At 50.4% G+C, this 6,019-nt stretch overlaps 1 long non-coding RNA gene across 1 annotated transcript; it reads right to left on the bottom strand.

Annotated features, from left to right (window-relative positions):
• Window positions 1-247: 247 nt before the first annotated feature.
• LOC102550045 (uncharacterized) lies at window positions 248-5,771 on the bottom strand. The gene is made up of 4 exons (XR_015628136.1): window positions 5,479-5,771; window positions 4,382-4,492; window positions 3,272-3,397; window positions 248-2,328 (listed from the first exon to the last, which is right to left on the bottom strand). It is a non-coding gene; the product is annotated as an uncharacterized LOC102550045 (long non-coding RNA).
• Between the last annotated feature and the right edge of the window lie 248 nt (window positions 5,772-6,019).

Raw genomic sequence — 6,019 nt, 5'->3', positions numbered from 1 at the left:
CAGACAGACAGACAGACAGAGTCAGAAACACACACACACACAAGTGGTGCCCAGCGTAGCGATGTGGTCTGTGATCCTGGTGGCATCCACCAGAAGATTTACAGGAACGGGATGGGCTGGCCAGAACAGACCTGAGCTGCTGGCCGCTGTTCAGCATCTCTGAGGCTTAGTCAGCCTCAGAGGGGACTGATGTTGTCAGTGACTCAGCACGGTCCCTCACACATCGACAAAAGGCAACACGATTATTAATAAAATCATTCATATTTACTGCCGATGCATCTTTTAAAAAAAAACACATGAAGGAAAGAGCACATTCCAGAGGAACCAACAAAAATCATATCCCAAGCCTTCCGCAAGCAAGCGAGACTGTTTCCAAATGAGTTTAGTGACTTACAAAAGACGTTCATTAACATTTAAATGGGCCCCGAATCAAAAATGCTAAACTCCAAGCTTCAAATGCCGGCTGAGCCAGGAATGTTTTTGAGAAGTGGAATTTGAGCTCTCATCACATGCTCCTCACGGGGCCTGGATGTTTCCCTTCTAGAATCAATTTTTCTCCCGCTGCACAGAGGAAAGCAGCGGGCATGCATGTGCTCGGCAACCTCCCTCCTCTCTACCCCGCCTCGTATTTTACATTGCCCGGAGCCCAGCTAATAGGAGCCATCTCCAGGGACATTATCTGACCTCCTCCACCTGCCATCTGAGGAGCTTTCAGATGTTTAAAGTGTCAGGCACACCGTTGTCCCAGAAAATGGCTTTACCTAGCAATTTACCAACTTCTACAAAATCATTTCTTCCGAACACCCACAGTGCTTTGTGAAGGAGCAACACAGCTGCAGAGGTGATCCAGCCGTGGCGTGACTGCCCAGATGGATCAGATCTTTGAGATCTGATCTCGTTGAAGATAAATTAGGTAGGAACGGGCAAAATAGTTCTGTGAAAATAATCGTGTCTGGTGCGTTTTTAATTGACATCAGACTCATGTTGTCCTCTGACCTCCACATGTGCACTTTGGTGTGTGTGCCTGTACCCGTGCACAAAAATACAATAATGCAATTACGTAGCGAATGACCAGTTGGTAAAGTTTCTGTTGCTCATAAAGAACTAATGACAAAATAGGGTGTCAAAAGCCTGGATGGTACCGATGGACTGTGTGCAACCGCAGCAGCAGCATAGGATGGGCAAAGTCTAAAACAGTTTGGAATGGTGGCTGACAACTTTCTTACGTAAGTCAACAAATAAACTCTTTTTCCCTACGTTGCTTCTTGTCAACAGCACACGGAAGAGTAGCTGATATGCCACGCCCCCACCCTCTTTTTATAAGTTATACTCAGTCATGAACCCACAGCTTAAAAGAAACCCTGACCCAGATGAAAACTCTGGTGTTCTGGTGGTACAAAGGATGTAGGAAAGGCCAGCCCGGTAGGAGATGGGGAGGAGTCAGGGGGAGTTCCCAGGTGTCCTCAACCTGGTCCGCGGGAAGTTCTGTGAGTCCTGGGGCCGCAGAGCAAGGCTCTTCCCTCTTGTGCTGAAGAGTCAGGCAGCAGAGAAGCCAGCCCTGGCAGGTGCTGGCCGTGGAGAAGAATCCTCAGCTGGGTGTGTGGGGGCACCATTTACCTGCTGTAGCTGCGATGAAACCACGGATTCTGCAGCTGCACTGGGCGGGGCTTAGATGCCGCACGTTGGCGCGGGGTGTTTGGCTCCATGCTTTATCATTGTTGCAGCCGTTACTTGGTTTGTTTGGATTTGACCTGATTTAATTCACAGCTCTGAAATTCTACAATTCTCAGCCACAGAACCGCAGTCCGCTTGATTTTAGGGACTGGGTTATAAATTATCCCATTAGACTGGAAGTAGCCCCTAAATCACACCCTCAGCTGGCGAAAGCAATCTTCAGCTCAGAAAAAGAAGAAAAAGAAATCTCGTCACACACAAAAAAGGAAGACACAGTGACTCTGCCCACCACTGGTGAAACCCAGAAAGATTAGCACTGCAGCTGTTCCCCACTTTCTCTCCAGCGCCACTCCCCAGAGCCCCTTCCCCCCCCCAACATCTCCTTCCTCTCCCTCTGCAAGCCCTACCCCACCCCCAGGAGGTTTTGCCTAATAATAGCCAGTGAGTCTCATGCTAAAGCTCCCGCTGCGAACTTTTCTCCAGGTAGGTGTTTTAGTTACTGTCCTGCTATGATAAACACCGACCTTGCCAAGTTGCAGAAGGAAAGGTTTAGGGCCTAGAGTTGTGGATTGGAGTCCACGTTGGAGTAGAGGGAGCGGGTAGCCGTTCAAAGCAGCAGCTCACGTCTCAGATCCCAGACAGAGGCAGAGGAAGCTGGAAGAGGGTGGTGGTAGGCTTTGGAAACTTCAAAGCGACCGCCCTGAGGCAGTTCTCCTCCACTCAGGTCACACTTTCTCATCTTCCCCAAATAACTCCGTCAGCTGGGGCTAAGTATTCAAACATGGGAGCCTATGGGGTCTTTTACAGTAACAGTAGTGCTTGTATCCCTTGGGTGCTGGAGACATAATGCTGCCCGCATAATCCTGAGTGCTTGGAGCACAGTGTTGCCTGCGTTACCTTGGGTGCTGGGGAAACAGTACTGCCTGAATCAACTTAAGTGCTAAGGGCACAGTGCTCCCTGCACTGTCCTGGGTGCTGAGGGCACAGTGCTACCTGAATCACCTGAGGTGCTGGGAACACGGGGCTGCCTGCACTGTCCTGGGTGCTGAGGGCACAGTGCTACCTGAATCACCTGAGGTGCTGGGAACACAGTGCTGCCTGCACTGTCGTGGGTGCTGAGGGCACAGTGCTGCCTGAATCACCCGAGGTGCTGGGAACACAGTGTGAGCCAAGCTGCCCTGCACCTCCACATGAGGACATCTTAGTCTCTTCACTTTCAAAAATTGGTGTAGGGGCTGGGGATTTAGCTCAGTGGTAGAGCGCTTACCTAGGAAGCGCAAGGCCCTGGGTTCGGTCCCCAGCTCCGAAAAAAAAGAACCAAAAAAAAAAAAAAATTGGTGTAAGTGTAGGAAAAATGTTTCTATTTAAATCTCTGTCTGCTGCTCTGATAATGATGTCCTCCCAGGTCCCCTAAAGCAAAATTAATTTGGTGAAACAAATCAGTTGTTGTTCCAGCCATTGTTATGGTAATAGAGAAATTAGGTTTTTAATTAAGGCTGAGGAGAATTGAGAGAGTAGAAGGCAAACAAACACCCCCCACCCCCCCACCCCACCCCCGTCGCTGGAGGCAGACAGGACACCCAGAGACATTTCTTACCATATAGCATTCTCTGCCTTAGAGGCAGGGTATCTGAGAGTCCGGGTGACAAGTGACTTCTGTCTTGGAGGTTAGTGTTCACCAGCCTGGCGTGCAGTCATTTAGGGAGGTGTGCTGCTGTGGTCACTGTTGGACAGACAAGGAGGGTGATGTGTAGAGAAGCTGCACAGGGTACCCCAGGTGACTCAGTCTGAGAGGACATCAGCATTCAAATCCCAGAGGTTTGATTCCAAGGTGCTCAGACCACACCCCCAGTCACTGTCAGGACATAAAGGTATCCAGACAGGTCAGGCGTATTTATCATTCACCTTTATTTTTTAAAATAAACTCTGACGACTTTCTTTATTATTGAAGAAACACATGATAATTAAAGGGAGAAAAGGGGGAAGAGAGCAGAAAAAGTAACAAATAAAAATAACAAAAAGGAAAGATATCTTACCATCAGCAGGGACTAGCCATCCCCAGCAAAGACAGCACAACCTCTAAGGAGACAAAATTGATCTCTGGGGGGTGGGGGGGGGAGAGAAAAAAGTATTTCCTATGTCCCCAAAGCACAGAACTTTCCTAAGTACAAAAGCAGACATATAAAGTGTGTGGAGGGATGCTCCTGGGGCTGAACTTGGGAAATCTGTGAAAAGTTTTCTCAGAGGGCTGGAGAGATGGTCACACCAGCAGCAGTGGGCACACGGAAGGAGACAGATACATGGTAGAGAGGTGACCACGTGGTTGGGAGATGGACACGTGGCTAAAGAGCTTGCCACAGACAAGGGAAAGAGAGTTCAGAATTTAGATCCCAGAACCCACAGAATTGCTGGGTGGACCTGTGGCCCACTTGTAATTCCAGTCTTGGATGGTGGAGGCAGGGGTAGATGCCCGAGCAAGCCAGCTAGCTAGAGTTATCTGCCAGCTCTAAGTTTGATTAAGAAATTTTGTATCAAAAGAAACTGGAGAGACAGAGGGGTGGTTAGGAGTTCTTGCTACTCTTTCGGATTCTCAGCACCTACGCCAGGTGGTGATAACGTCTGTCTGAATGATAACAGTTGCAAAGTGGTTATCAGGGCCAGAGAGAAAACTGATGGGACGGAGCTGGGGAGATGGCTCATTGCTTACCCAGGTTTGATTCCCAGCCCCCATTTGGCAGCTGTAACTCCAGCTCCAGGAGATGTGATGCATCAGGCATGCCCAGTGCATAGACACCATCCCCAGTCAAAACACCCACACCTAAAATACAAAAGTAAAAGAGTCTCTTGTGAGGAAATTTCAAGAGATTCCATTAACCTTGGCCTCATGATTCCTTTGGCAATGTGAAAAGAAACTGTTGGGTTTCAGCCTCAGGACAGAGACGAAGGTGCATATTTCCATAACCAACACAGACCTGGCCTCCAGGTTCTCCCAGCACCCCTCAGTCCCTACCTAGCATACCATGCCATGCCAGGGGATGGGCTGCCCTTCCCCAAGCTGCTCCTCCCTATATGATCCAGACATTTTGGTCTCTCTGTCCTTCTCTCCTCTTCCTCCTCTTCTCCCTCCCCCTCCCCTCCTTCCTTCTCTTTCTCCCCCCCCCGTCCCCCCCCGTCTCTCTCCCGTGATGCCTTCCCTAGAACCAGTGAACTTGCCCTCCTGAGCAGTTTCTCAATAAACCTACTTTTATATACATTCTAATCCACCTTGAATTGGCTTCTTCCACCGGTGGAGAAATAACTTATCATGGAGCTTTGGTCAGGGTACCTCAGGCCTTGGCATGCACCCACCCTTGGTCAGGGTACCACGGGTCTTGGCATTCATGACCCCACCCCCACCCCCCACCCCAGGTGTGTGCTAGATGCCCCTTCAAGGACCTGTTTACAAAGTGTGCTTGCTGGGAACTGAGAAACCAAACGCCGCTAACATCAGTGACAGGCGATCGACCATTGGCAGCAACCAAACAGCAAGAAGAAAGGCTGAGCGGCTGTCTCTAGGAATCTCACTGGCGATTTCTCCCGGGTAGAGGCCAGAGGCTGATGTTGGGTGACTAAGACTGCTCTCCACCTTCCGATACAGCGCTCACTGAATCAGTGTGTGTAGTACAGAGGGAAGGCCCAGTAACTACTTGCTCTGGGAATTCTGCTTCCTCAGCGCTGGGATCACAGACTGGGCACCCCTCCTGCCCAGCACTGAGCCTCTCCTCTACCAGTGCCGGGGACCCAAATTTTGGCCCTCCTACTTACGCAGCGAGTGCATTACTCTCTGTGCTGTATCTGTATTCTCCGAGAGGCAAGAGCCGGTATTTTCTGTTTAGCTCAGACTTCCCTCACTGTCGTCCGGAAAGACAATACCTAAGCACCCAGTCCTGCTGTCTGAAGAGGGCTCCGTGAGTCATAAGGCCCTGTCTGGTAGAGCAGCCCACACAAGTGGGGCGGCCTTCCCTTCCTGGGGTCACCGACCACTGTAGAGGCCTTTCAGTACAGCCCACACTCTGGTCCGTCTCAGCTCTGCCCAGTGAAGGGCAGGGCAGGAAAATGTGCTTGTGTCTGGTAAAAGTTCAGCTGGGAAGTTGGCTACAGCGTTGCTATGACAACCAGAGCAGATGCACTCAGAGGGAGCCATGCTCCTTGTGGGAGTGTGGGGTGCGTGTGTGCGTGTGCCCATGAGTGTGTGCAGTCCAGAGAGAGGGCCCATCGTTCTCATCAAGAAGGGGCAGCCACTCCACACAAGGCCCTGGGATTTTACTTAAACCAGCAGCCTTCCTTCCCACTTGGGTACTACCTC

This window comes from Rattus norvegicus, chromosome 8 (assembly GCF_021556685.1).
Source record: "Rattus norvegicus strain SHRSP/BbbUtx chromosome 8, alternate assembly SHRSP_T2T, whole genome shotgun sequence".
NCBI classification, from domain to species: Eukaryota; Metazoa; Chordata; class Mammalia; order Rodentia; family Muridae; genus Rattus; species Rattus norvegicus.
Note: the sequence above shows the minus strand (reverse complement) of the source record. Positions and strands in the feature narration are given on the sequence as shown.